The sequence below is a fragment of the Ambystoma mexicanum genome, chromosome 2q (genome assembly GCF_040938575.1).
Source record: "Ambystoma mexicanum isolate Mex_15411 chromosome 2q, UKY_AmexF1_1, whole genome shotgun sequence".
NCBI classification, from domain to species: Eukaryota; Metazoa; Chordata; class Amphibia; order Caudata; family Ambystomatidae; genus Ambystoma; species Ambystoma mexicanum.
In genome coordinates this window covers 1091023718-1091033652 of record NC_090924.1, presented here as the reverse complement: position 1 = coordinate 1091033652, position 9935 = coordinate 1091023718, and the positions used below count along the sequence as shown (strand labels likewise).

The 9935-nt window shown below is 56.3% G+C and overlaps 1 protein-coding gene across 2 annotated transcripts in view; it reads left to right on the top strand.

Annotated features, from left to right (window-relative positions):
* The first annotated feature begins 3581 nt into the window (after window positions 1-3581).
* LOC138569960 (protein lifeguard 1-like) overlaps window positions 3582-9935 on the top strand; it is a 969207-nt gene continuing 962853 nt past the window's right edge. For both annotated transcript variants that reach the window (XM_069648440.1, XM_069648439.1), the window contains exon 1: window positions 3582-3757. The gene's annotated coding sequence lies outside the window, so the exon portion shown is untranslated. The remainder of the gene's footprint in view (window positions 3758-9935) is intronic.

Below are 9935 nucleotides of genomic sequence, written 5' to 3'. Positions count from 1 at the left end.
TTTTAAAGGGGCCTGAACAAGAAAGCCTGCCACTGCAGAAATAAAGAGCCACATGGTGCTGGCCACAACCCAGGAGCTTGCATTCCGCAAAAAAAAAAAATAAGATTGTTTTCATTTTTTTGAGACAGAGGGCGCAGAGGTTGCAAGGGAGACCTCAGAGGTCGCAGTTGCGACCTCTGGCGACCCCTAAATGACGACGGGGTACTTGGGGAAACAGAGAGAACACCACATCGATATCAGCGGGTGCGGGAGATTGGGGGAGCATGGATCGCAGGGAATCGTATGTCGAGGAAAAGGGGGGGCGGATGCAAGGGAATTGAGCCAGAAGAGAGAGGATGAGCGAGCCGGGAGGGGAAGGACTAGGGATTACGGAACTTGGGGGGGGGGAGACACCCTGGGTAAGATCACTGAGGAGGGCCTAGGGTGAGGGACCGGGAAGGCGGAAACTTAGGCAAAGCGCACCCATCTGGGACAGTACAGCGAAATGGGAATACTTGGGGCAGAAGTAATGGTAAAAGGGCTAGGGTAAGAGTTAGCCCAAAAAGGGACGGGAGCACAGAGCAGAGTAGAAATGTGCACTATGAGATCTGGACACCGGAAAAGTTATGTCTGTATAGGTAGTAACTGTGATATTTGGGCCCCGGAAAGGTTGTGTCTGTATAGGTAGTAACTGTGATATTTGGGCACCGGAATGGTTGTGTCTGTATAGGTAGTAACTGTGATATTTGGGCACCGGAAAGGTTGTGTCTGTATAGGTAGTAACTGTGATATTTGGGCACCGGAATGGTTGTGTCTGTATAGCTAGAAACTGTGATATTTGTACACCGGAAAAGTTGTGTCTGTAAGATAGAAACGGGTACAAAAGAGCAATGGGGAAAGGTTGAGAATAATATAATGCAAGCAACGAATGGCCATGGGTAGAGAGAAACTAGTAGCGAGGGCCGGGCTCAACCGGAAGCGTCCAACAGATGCGGACAGCGGGTGGGGGGTGATATACCTAGGAAGCCCCACACTGCGAAGAAGAACCTGTGGTGTGGTGAATACACGGATCGCCTGTAAGATAACTCCTTGACTTTATGCAAATAAAGCTGCTGTGGCATTAAGATTTCCAACTTTAAAATTGTGTTTGGTTTGTTATTTCCATGAATACATCACTGCAGGGGAGTGGAGGGGGGGCGCGAATGGGGCTGGACATACAGGGTGGGGGAGGGGGGAGGCGCGGCAATGGGATGCCCCCACTAAGAGAACCGCGGCCAGGGAGGATCCACCGGCAGGCTCCCAGCCTGACCTCCCCTCACGATCTCAATGGCGATGGATGCCGCTCCTCCTCCTTTCTTCCTCGAAAAAAAAGAAAACGAAAATTGGCTCCTCTCTTGCTTGAAAAAAATGGGACAGTGGGGACGGGGAACCCTGCGGGGGTTCTTCCTCGCCATTGTTATGGGGGCCTGCTATGTGCTTCCAGCCGGCCCCCATGAGTGCTATATGACACCGGCACCCTGGAGACCCAGTGCCTCGGAGGGTTGCTGGGGGACACCCAGTCTTAAGTGGGGGGCAGGAGCGGGCCATACCATTGTCCTTGCAGACCCTTGCCACCTTGCTGGCATGAGCCCACCACAGCATCATGGCCTGCAGGCCTGTACTGACAGGGTGTGGGCCTGCAGGCCTAAATGAGAGACAGACTCAGTCATTCGCCTTTGACATCATCCGGAGAGGTGCACGCCTACCTGGAACCACTTAGCACAATAAAGAAGCTAGACAGGAGAAGGTTAAATCGTTTGTATGCTGTTATTTCTAATTACAGAATTTAGATTAGAGCACAGGGCCTCTGTGTTACTACTTTTCAACAAATCCTGCCTTTGATTTGAAGCTTAATGAGTTTCTTCATTGCAACTGTCATAATGGGAAATGCGCTTGCAAAACTAGAGCAAGCAGGGGGCACTTGAAGATCCCCTTCAAGCAAACGGAGGAGGGAATGCCCCCAGACTTTTTATTCTCAGATGCTTGAAGACAGAACAAAGCAGGCACTAGGAAGAGAGTCACAGCAGGCCCAAGAGACTTGGGGAAGTTCCACCAAGCCTGCTCAAACCAAAGACTGTACTGAAAGATCTGATTGATCAGGCCATTTGAGGCCTTTGAAAAAGAGATAGCCACATACCAACCCACTGCAGTGGTAAGAGGCTGACACAGACGCAAAAGACTTCTATATTTCAAAAGAAGACAGACCTGCCCTCCTGCAGGATATCTGGGAAAACATTGAGTTCCTGGCGAAAGGCGGCAAACAGGAGGAAGAAACTGACTTCCTGACATGCTTTGACATTATGGGGCATCACATATCCTTATCATTAAAAAAATCAGGAAAGCCATTCATGGAGAGTGGCTAGACCCTGAAAATGTGGTAGTTGTAAGGTGTTACCAGCGAAGAATATCAAAGAGAACTCAACCAATTCACGTCTGGCATGGGCAATGACTTTCAGCACACATCATAACACCATCAAAAAAGCCATTTGCAAGCATTGGCCTTTGCTGCAATTAAATAACCCTACTCTTGAATACCCCATTCACGCCTTCAGAAAAGGTAAAAATCTTAGAAATTGGCTTTCTAAAGCCGATAGAGCGAAAGTCAAACTATGCTCCAAAACCGTTGCGGGACTTTGGGGATTAAAACCGGTCAGTGGCCATTTTCCGTGCGGTTATTGTTGCCAATGCAATTTTACCACGGCATGCACTTCAGTCACCATCAACAAGAAATCATGGACCCTTAAAGACCACACGACATATAACTAAAAGAACGTCATTTACGTTATCACTTGTCCATGTTGTAAGTCATACATAGGCAAACATCTAGGCCTGTAAAACTTAGAATTACACAGCACAAGTCCAAAATTGGGACAAACAACATCACATCACCTTCAGTGTCCAATTTTATTGAAAGAAATCATAGCTGTGATGAGTTTAAATAGTGGGCACTTGAACACAGAAGGGCGTGGACTCCAATTCCACTGCCACCAGATTATCCCAACTAGAGCAGTGGTGTATGTATAATACATAGAGTTACCACACTGGCCTCAACCAAAAAGGAGAATGGCTATCATGTGTTTAATGGGCTATTCTAACACTTTTTGGCCATGACTTACGTCCCTTGGAGAGTTACTCATTTTTGGAAGTTATACCTCTCCGGAGGACGCTCATATTATTCTTTTACTCAATACTTTTCCTTTAACAGACTTTTCCTTAGATTCTTTTTTTCTTAGATTCCCTTTTTCTTTACATTGATATTTGTTTACTTTTTTTTCGTTATTCTCTATCCTTTACATGTGGTATTCTGATTCTTCATTTTTCATACATAGTTGTCCAAGGACATTCCACATTATATGTACCATGCCCTTCACTGTAGTCCCGGGCTGCTCCCTTTTGTTAGACCTTGCGGCTCTGCCGCTGCTCATTTGGCAGTTAAGTTGTTCGCTTTCAGTGGACATGCGCAGTACCGCAGTACGGTATAGATTCCTGGCACTGGACATTGGATTAGGCACGTTTGTCCTTCTTTTGCTTTTTGCGTGGCTCAGTTGCTAGGAGACAGCTTCCTTTGGTCTATCCACAGCCTTTTGGCCGCAGATCATGTGCAGTACTTTTGCATCTGCACGTCATGCGTCTTCATTAGATTCACCCACGCTCTGTCGAGACAGTGGACCTTTGCCAACAACCGGGTTGAATCAGAGACGCCTGACATTACGCCTTTGGTTGCTTGAAAACACATCAGGTAGGTGCCATTGTTTATTTCGTTAAATGATCCTGAACGGAACCGTTTTTCTATCTGCAAGGTCCATTATCTAGCCTTTGAGGCTCTCAACACGGAAATGCGCGGAAGACTATATGTCGTGTTCTAGTTCTGTGATTTACTTTTGCTATATTTATGCCATGGCCTGATTTGAACACTTACCAGGGTCCTTTGACTCTTTCGCAGGATGCGGGTTATTAGTTGCGTTCGTGTTCTTTGGACATTTTCACACTGCACCATTAGTGCCGCGTTGCCCTGGCTATACGAGAAGCTTTTTTCAACATCCTTTCAACTTGAACAATCTCAATGTCTGCCGTTGCTAGTCTTTCACTCATTGATATTGGTTCAGCAGTACTTTGTCTCCTTACAGTTCTCCACATTGATTCTTTTTATACCACTTTGCCTATCATAGAGTGGAATGCTATACTTCACAATTCGATGGCGCCCTTGGCTCCTCACACGGATTGTTGAACTTCGACTCGGGATACATAGAGACACCTCTGGATTTTATAGACAGGTCAGTGTTCATGTTTTCTTCAACACTTGACTTTCGGGCTGCTAGCCCTGCGCTGGTTGGATGCCAGTGAATTATCTCACTCTTTTTTTAACTAGAGACTGTATTCATCCCAGTTCTCTTCTGTCCTTTTTGTCTCCACAGATCAAGTTACTTATGTCTGTTTTTGGGATTGAGCTCGACATGTGAAGAAATCCTCTGCCGAGTTCTACCATTTGGGTTGAGACTATGGTATATATTGTTCTCCCCTACATTATATATTTTGAACTTCAGTTTGGTTGAGCCGAGAGGTTGGCTTGGTTTAGAGCCTTTTTTTAACACATTGTTTTTGTATATTTTTCATTTTTGATAGCGTGTGTGTTTGTTATACCACAAAATGGTTCACTGAAGAATAAAGCCATTCAAAACCAAGCAGAGAACTCTCAGCATCAGCCATCACCTATTTGAACGTGGCATTTTGGTTTTTATTTCCTGCCTTTTTCATTTGAGTGCTTTGTCCTGAGGTAGACGTTTATTAGTAGCAATAGACTCAGAGGGTAATTCATAGAATTTCGCAGAAAAGTGTTGCAAGCGGCTGGCGCAGAGTGTCCGCGTGCGATTGACTGCGCCAGGCACGTGCGCTAAAACCGATTTCCGCGCACAGCGTATTCATGGATTTTAGGCTCCCAAACCAGCCGTGGCGCAGAGTATCGCAGCGACCCTGCAGCAGCGCCAGTAACGCCCCCAAGAACGCCCTCGCGCAAGGAAAAGCCATCAAAATCGCTAAATCACCGCAAAGGGCTGCGCTAACCCTGGACCAGTTTACAGGGCTGCCAAACAAGGAACGCAAAGCGGGTAACGTGCATGTCAGGGGTACGCGTGAAGTTATACACGCGATTAGCCAGGGTACGTGTATTACAGGGGTACGCGGGAAGTATAACACGCGATTAGCCAGGGTACGTGTATTACAGGGGTATGCGGGAAGTTTAACATGCGATTAGCCAGGGTACGTGTATTACAGGGGTATGCGGGAAGTTTAACATGCGATTAGCCAGGGTACGTGTATTACAGGGGTACGCGGGAAGTTTAACACGCGATTAGCCAGGGTACGTGTATTACAGGGGTACGCGGGAAGTTTAACACGCGATTGGCCAGGGTACGTGTATTACAGGGGTATGCGGGAAGTTTAACACGCGATTAGCCAGGGTACGTGTATTACAGGGGTACGCGGGAAGTTTAACACGCGATTGGCCAGGGTACGTGTATTACAGGGGTATGCGGGAAGTTTAACATGCGATTAGCCAGGGTACGTGTATTACAGGGGTACGCGGGAAGTTTAACACGCAATTAGCCAGGGTACGTGTATTACAGGGGTACGCGGGAAGTTTAACACGCGATTGGCCAGGGTACGTGTATTACAGGGGTATGCGGGAAGTTTAACATGCGATTAGCCAGGGTACGTGTATTACAGGGGTACGCGGGAAGTTTAACACGCGATTAGCCAGGGTACGTGTATTACAGGGGTACGCGGGAAGTTTAACACGCGATTGGCCAGGGTACGTGAATCACAGGGGTATGCGGGAAGTTTTACATGCGATCAGCCAGGGTACGTGTATTACAGGGGTACGCGGGAAGTTTAACACGAGATTGGCCAGGGTACGTGTATTACAGGGGTAGGCGGGAAGTTTCACACGCGATTAGCCAGGGCACGTGTATCACAGGGGTACGCGGGAATTATCACATGCGATTTGGCTGTGTACGTGTATTACAGGGGTACACGGGAAGTTTTACACGCGATTCGGCTGGGTACGTGTATTACAGGGATGCGATTTGGCCAGGTACGTGTATTACAGGGGTGCGCAGGAATTATCACACGCGATTTGGCTGGGTACGTGTATTACAGGGGTGCGTGGGAATCATCACACGCGATTTGGCTGGGTACGTGTATTACAGGGGTGCGTGGGAAGTCACACGCGATTAGGCTGGGTGGGTCCTCACAGGTGTTCCCTGTACACCCTCCACGGCCCCTGCAGGCAGCCTACAAAACAGGGGACTACCCTGCACACCTGCTCATGTCCCCCTGCACCCCCACCCCCCAGCAGTGCAGGGGCAGCCTCCACCAGGCCCCCACTCATGTCTCCCACCACCCCCACCCTCCCGCCACCAGGGGCAGCCTCCACCAGGCCCCCACCCATGTCTCCCACCACCCCCACCCTCCCGCCACCAGGGGCAGCCTCCACCAGGCCCCCACCCATGCCTCCCACCACCCCCAACCCCCAGCAGTGCAGGAGCAGCCTCCACCAGGCCCCCACCCATGCCTCCCACCACCCCCAACCCCCAGCAGTGCAGGGGCAGCCTCCACCAGGCCCCCACCCATGTCTCCCACCACCCCCACCCCCCCGCCACCAGGGGCAGCCTCCACCAGGCCCCCACCCATGCCTCCCACCACCCCCAACCCCCAGCAGTGCAGGGGCAGCCTCCACCAGGCCCCCACCCATGCCTCCCACCACCCCCAACCCCCAGCAGTGCAGGGGCAGCCTCCACCAGGCCCCCACCCATTTCTCCCACCACCCCCACCCCCCCCGCCACCAGGGGCACCCTCCACCAGGCCCCCACCCATGTCTCCCACCACCCCCAACCCCCAGCAGTGCACGGGCAGCCTCCACCAGGCCCCCACCCATGTCTCCCACCACCCCCACCCCCCCGCCACCAGGGGCAGCCTCCACCAGGCCCCCACCCATGTCTCCCACCACCCCCACCCTCCCGCCATCAGGGGCAGCCTCCACCAGGCCCCCACCCATGCCTCCCACCACCCCCAACCCCCAGCAGTGCAGGGGCAGCCTCCACCAGGCCCCCACCCATGCCTCCCACCACCCCCAACCCCCAGCAGTGCAGGGGCAGCCTCCACCACGCCCCCACCCATGTCTCCCACCACCCCCACCACCCCGCCACCAGGGGCAGCCTCCACCAGGCCCCCACCCATGCCTCCCACCACCCCCAACCCCCAGCAGTGCAGGGGCAGCCTCCACCAGGCCCCCACCCATGCCTCCCACCACCCCCAACCCCCAGCAGTGCAGGGGCAGCCTCCACCAGGCCCCCACCCATGTCTCCCACCACCCCCACCCCCCCGCCACCAGGGGCACTCTCCACCAGGCCCCCACCCATGTCTCCCACCACCCCCACCCTCCCGCCACCAGGGGCAGCCTCCACCAGGCCCCCACCCATGCCTCCCACCACCCCCAACCCCCAGCAGTGCAGGGGCAGCCTCCACCAGGCCCCCACCCATGCCTCCCACCACCCCCAACCCCCAGCAGTGCAGGGGCAGCCTCCACCACGCCCCCACCCATGTCTCCCACCACCCCCACCCCCCCGCCACCAGGGGCAGCCTCCACCAGGCCCCCACCCATGCCTCCCACCACCCCCAACCCCCAGCAGTGCAGGGGCAGCCTCCACCAGGCCCCCACCCATGCCTCCCACCACCCCCAACCCCCAGCAGTGCAGGGGCAGCCTCAACCAGGCCCCACCCATGTCTCCCACCACCCCCACCCCCCCCGCCACCAGGGGCACTCTCCACCAGGCCCCCACCCATGTCTCCCACCACCCCCACCCCCCCCCCGCCACCAGGGGCAGCCTCCACCAGGCCCCCACTCATGTCTCCCACCACCCCCAGCCCCCACCATCCAGGGGCACCCTCCACCAGGCCCCCACTCATGTCTCCCACCACCCCCACCCCCCCGCCACCAGGGGCAGCCTCCACCAGGCCCCCACCCATGCCTCCCACCACCCCCAACCCCCACCATCCAGGGGCACCCTCCACCAGGCCCCCACTCATGTCTCCCACCACCCCCACCCTCCCGCCACCAGGGGCAGCCTCCACCAGGCCCCCACCCATGCCTCCCACCACCCCCAACCCCCAGCAGTGCAGGGGCAGCCTCCACCAGGCCCCCACCCATGCCTCCCACCACCCCCAACCCCCAGCAGTGCAGGGGCAGCCTCCACCAGGCCCCCACCCATGTCTCCCACCACCCCCACCCCCCCGCCACCAGGGGCACCCTCCACCAGGCCCCCACCCATGTCTCCCACCACCCCCACCAGTGCAGGGGCACCCTTCACCAGGCCCCCACCCATGTCTCCCAACACCCCCACCCACCAGCACTGTGGGGCACGTGGCCAGCAGGCAGTCAGGCAGCAGCAGATGGCAGGTGGGAGCGTGCTCAGGGCTCTGGGGGGCAGTAATTTGGCCTCCTGGCCAGGAGCGTGGTCTCTCGTGTGGGCACTCTCCACCAGGCCCCCACCCATGTCTCCCACCACCCCCACCCTCCCGCCACCAGGGGCAGCCTCCACCAGACCCCCACCCATGCCTCCCACCACCCCCAACCCCCAGCAGTGCAGGGGCAGCCTCCACCAGGCCCCCACCCATGCCTCCCACCCCCCCAACCCCCAGCAGTGCAGGGGCAGCCTCCACCACGCCCCCACCCATGTCTCCCACCACCCCCACCCCCCCGCCACCAGGGGCAGCCTCCATCATGCCCCCACCCATGCCTCCCACCACCCCCAACCCCCAGCAGTGCAGGGGCAGCCTCCACCAGGCCCCCACCCATGCCTCCCACCACCCCCAACCCCCAGCAGTGCAGGGGCAGCCTCCACCAGGCCCCCACCCATGTCTCCCACCACCCCCACCCCCCGCCACCAGGGGCACTCTCCACCAGGCCCCCACCCATGTCTCCCACCACCCCCACCCCCCCCGCCACCAGGGGCAGCCTCCACCAGGCCCCCACTCATGTCTCCCACCACCCCCAGCCCCCACCATCCAGGGGCACCCTCCACCAGGCCCCCACTCATGTCTCCCACCACCCCCACCCCCCCGCCACCAGGGGCAGCCTCCACCAGGCCCCCACCCATGCCTCCCACCACCCCCAACCCCCACCATCCAGGGGCACCCTCCACCAGGCCCCCACTCATGTCTCCCACCACCCCACCCTCCCGCCACCAGGGGCAGCCTCCACCAGGCCCCCACCCATGCCTCCCACCACCCCCAACCCCCAGCAGTGCAGGGGCAGCCTCCACCAGGCCCCCACCCATGCCTCCCACCACCCCCAACCCCCAGCAGTGCAGGGGCAGCCTCCACCAGGCCCCCACCCATGTCTCCCACCACCCCCACCCCCCCGCCCCTCCACCAGGCCCCCACCCATGTCTCCCACCACCCCCACCAGTGCAGGGGCACCCTCCACCAGGCCCCCACCCATGTCTCCCAACACCCCCACCCACCAGCACTGTGGGGCACGTGGCCAGCAGGCAGTCAGGCAGCAGCAGATGGCAGGTGGGAGCGTGCTCAGGGCTCTGGGGGGCAGTAATTTGGCCTCCTGGCCAGGAGCGTGGTCTCTCGTGTGTGAACGCGTGGACAGCCTGATAGGGAGTGAAATCCCACACGTCAGCAAAGGCCCTTAGCGCGTAAACCCGTCAACAGCATATGCGCGCCTATAGTCACCTGCACGTGCAGGAAATTGTTGCGTGACACGTCCCAGTGTCAAAGCGTGTGATTGGTGAAAATGGATCTACACGTAGAAGTGACAAAGCGTGTGATTGGTGAAAATGGATCTACACGCAGAAGTGACAAAGCGTGTGATTGGTGAAAATGGATCTACATGCAGAAGTGACAAAGCGTGT